Raw genomic sequence first — 3,600 nt, forward strand, 5'->3', positions numbered from 1 at the left:
CCTCGCTCCCGCGGGATAGCCCACCTGCTCCCGCGGAGCTGCGCACCCGGACCCCGGCCCGGCCCCGGCCGCCCCCGACGGCCCAGCGCCGCCCGCTCGTGCCCCGCGTCCCCGCCGCTGCTGCTGCTGCTGTCGCCGCGGCCCCGGGCCCAGCCCCACGCTCCCTCGCCTCCCAGGCGGGCGGGCGAGCTCTGCAGAGCAGCGGCAGCGGCGGCGGCGGCGGCGGCGGCGGCGGCGGCAGCAGCGGCGGCTCATTACCATAGACCTGCTCGCGCCGCCGCCGCCTTAAAGTGGCGACGCCAGCCGCACCGAAGGAGGTGGGCCCCACCCAGCGCCGTCCTCCGCACCAGTGCTGCAGAATTCAAGCAGTCCAGACCCCCTTCCCCCACCCCAATCCCACCCCAGGCCTGACCCTGGGCCGATGCCACATTCCTACAACAGTCTAGAGAGGAATTAACAATCAGAAGCCAGACAGCAAATGATAATAATGGTGGCAGTACCCTAAGTATGTTTAGAGGTTTTCAAAACCTTCTGAAGGGCTCTGGGAGGCCAAGTGCCCACGTCACGCCACCCAACAAGGCTGGACGCCGCTGGCTGCTGATAGGAGCCCTTGCTGCTGTCCCCTTCACAGGTCTGGGTCAGACTGAGCCAAAACGGCCCTGTTCAATAGTATAAATCCTCCCCCATATGCCCGAGAGACACCCCACTTCCCTGCAAACACACAGTGAGGTCCTGAGCCCACACCTCCCCAGACCCCTCAGCAAAGTTGTGATCTAATCAGGCTGCCCCCTTGGGGTCCAGCTGCAGCATACAGTACAGAATGACCTCAGCCTCAGCTTGGATGCCACCTGGGCTTTTCAGGGGGAGGTAAGCTGGGAATGTCAGAGCAAAAGCCAGCTGGTATAAACATGCTAATATTAGCAGGTTCTGAGGTCCAGAGAGGGTGAAACTTGTACAGGGTCACAAGGCTGGATAGGGATGGAGCCAAGTTTTAACTCAGGCTTCCTGGGTCCTAGACCAGTGATTCTCACTGCCCCATAGGGCCTCTTGTCTGGAGACATGACCTCTTGCCCCCTGCCTCCTTCTCCATCAACGTCCAGCTGCCACTCCCCTCCTTCTACACACAGCTTTGTGACAGCAAACAGCCCTGCCCAGTGCATGGGGCTCGGGGGGCCTCTTCACAGAGCAGGCCTTCAGACTGGACATGCCACTTGAAGGGGTGTGGGAGATTCCGGGGCTCCTGGAGGAGGTCAAGGCATGGAAGCTGGACCTTGAAGAAGAGCCAGGCAAGGGAGGTGGAGGATGATTCAAAGGGACTTCCATCTCTCATACCCCAACCAGGGATCCAGGGCCAACTGTGTGAGCAGCGAGGGGCTGGGACTGGTGGTCTGAGGCCTGGCCTGTGGAGGAAGCCAGGGCTTTTCCAGTCCCAGCCCACCACCCTCTAGCTGTGTGACCTCGGTCAAATGCTTGTGCCTCAATTTCCTTTTGTAAAATGAGGGGATCGAATAAGCTCAATAATTTCAAAAATTAATTTAACAGTGGAATCCTTTTTTCAATGAAATCTAAAGTAGAAGCCCAGAATATAAAGCAGATAGAAGTAGTGCTGCTGGGTTGAAGTGGGCGTCAGGTCTTGCCACATCCCCACTGCTCCCCAAGGAGCACACCTCTGGGCCCCCTGTGGAGCTTGAAGGTCTGGAGGAACCCAGTTTGAAAAGCATGGGGCCAGATGCTCTCTTCCAACACGGCACTCTGGCCACAGCAGTGTCACTCTCAGTGGGTCACAGCAGGAGAGCTGTGAATCCCCTCTCAGAGGCCCCAGCCCAGGGAACTTCCGTATGACCACAGAGTGATGCCAAGAATGAGAAATCAGCTTTCTTCTTTCTCCCCAGGGAAAAGGAAAGGAGATGAGCTTTGGTGACAGCAAGAGGGATTCGGGTTAGACTCGACTCCTGGCAATGGTAGTGGACTGGATGAGGAGAAGGAAGTGGGCGGGGGACCCACGACTCAGGGAAGTGCCCTCTTCTCTGACTGAAGATGAACAAGGCCAAGGGCAGCTCCAGACACAGAAGGATGCCTTAAGTGCCCTCCACGGGGCTCTGCCTCTCCGGACTCCCTTTGACTCTGTGGTTTGGGAGGATCTAGGGGCTGCGTAGGCATTTTGCTCTTCACCTAATAGCCATGTGGCGCGGAGAATGCTCGGAAATTATACCATCTGTTAATTATCCTTTGAATTGGGGTTGGGTAATGAGACTCATTTCTGCTGCAGGCCCAAGCCAACGCAGGCAGAAACTGCAGCCCTCCATTCATCTCTCTCCCTTTGTACTAAAATAAGCTTGCTGGGTAGGAGAGCGCAGCAGCCTTGGCTGGAGAACTTGATTCTGGAGCCTAGAGCGGAGGCGGCACGGCCGTGGGAAGCCCCTTTCCCTGCGAAGGGCCTTTCTGCCCAAGGACAGACAGGCTGGGGATGCAAGGAACCCCTCCCTTCATCTCCAGGCACGTTTGGCAGATAGTCCTTCATGGTCTCCCTGCCCTGCCCCCAAGGGGCACAGGACAGAACTGCCTCCCCAGTCCACTCTCCCCTGCTCAGCCGCTTCTCCCTACCAAAAAAGCAGGACAGAAACTTCCAGGTCTTCTACGCATCATGGTGTCTCAAACTAGGGCTTGTCTTGGTGGTGTCCTCCTTGACCCCCTAGGGGAAGGCCTGCCTATTTCATGGAACTTTCCACCTTAAGGAACCTTTAGATCTCCCTCCCACATGGGAGAAAACCAAGGTGCAGCAAGATCCTGGAGTCTGTTCAAATGGAAATTACTGCTCTTCTAGTCCAAACCTTGGGAGGGAAAGTGACCTGCGGGGAGAGCCCAGGCTGTCCTCCAGTTCCAATGGACTTCCTCACCCATGCTGCTTCCTGAGGGTCCCCCAGGTCTACGGAAAATACACACATGCATAAGATGTGGCTCTCAACTGAACAAGGTAGTGTGGGTGAAGTGCTCCAGGAGCAGCTGAGATAGAAAAGGCTAAAGGAATTCAGAGGAGGGAGCAGTGAAGGTTGAGGAAATCTCAGTCTGCCTCTTGGAGGAGGTAGGACTTGGGTTGCCTCTTGAAGAATCAGGAACTGCATTCCTGGCCAGATGAATTCATCGGCAAACTCCTTTAACCTACAGGCAAAGGGTTTTCTCCAAGGTTACACAGCTAGTAAATGGCAGACCTGGGATTGGAACCCAGGCAATCTGGCTCCAGATTAAGCTCCAGATTATCTGGCTCCAGATAAACTATGAATGAGTGAAATGTGAGTGTCACCGAAGCCAAGACTGGGGTGGGTGTGGGAATTCCCTGGCCATCCAGTGGTTAGGACTCGGTGCTTTCACTACCAGGGTCGGGGTCAATGCCTGGTCGGGGAACTAAGATCCTGAAAGCCGCATCGCATGGCCAAAAAAAAAAATGAAAATAGACTGGGGCGGGTGTGTTGTGGCCCAGCACACTGAAGGGCCAGACAGGGCCAGACTGGGAAGAACCAGGTGATCTCTGTCATGGGTAGATCTTGTGAGCTGAAATTCTGGGACCAATGGTCTGCTTGGAAGGAGAGGTGTGGAGGGAGG

Source organism: Lagenorhynchus albirostris, chromosome 2 (assembly GCF_949774975.1).
Source record: "Lagenorhynchus albirostris chromosome 2, mLagAlb1.1, whole genome shotgun sequence".
Classification (NCBI taxonomy): Eukaryota; Metazoa; Chordata; class Mammalia; order Artiodactyla; family Delphinidae; genus Lagenorhynchus; species Lagenorhynchus albirostris.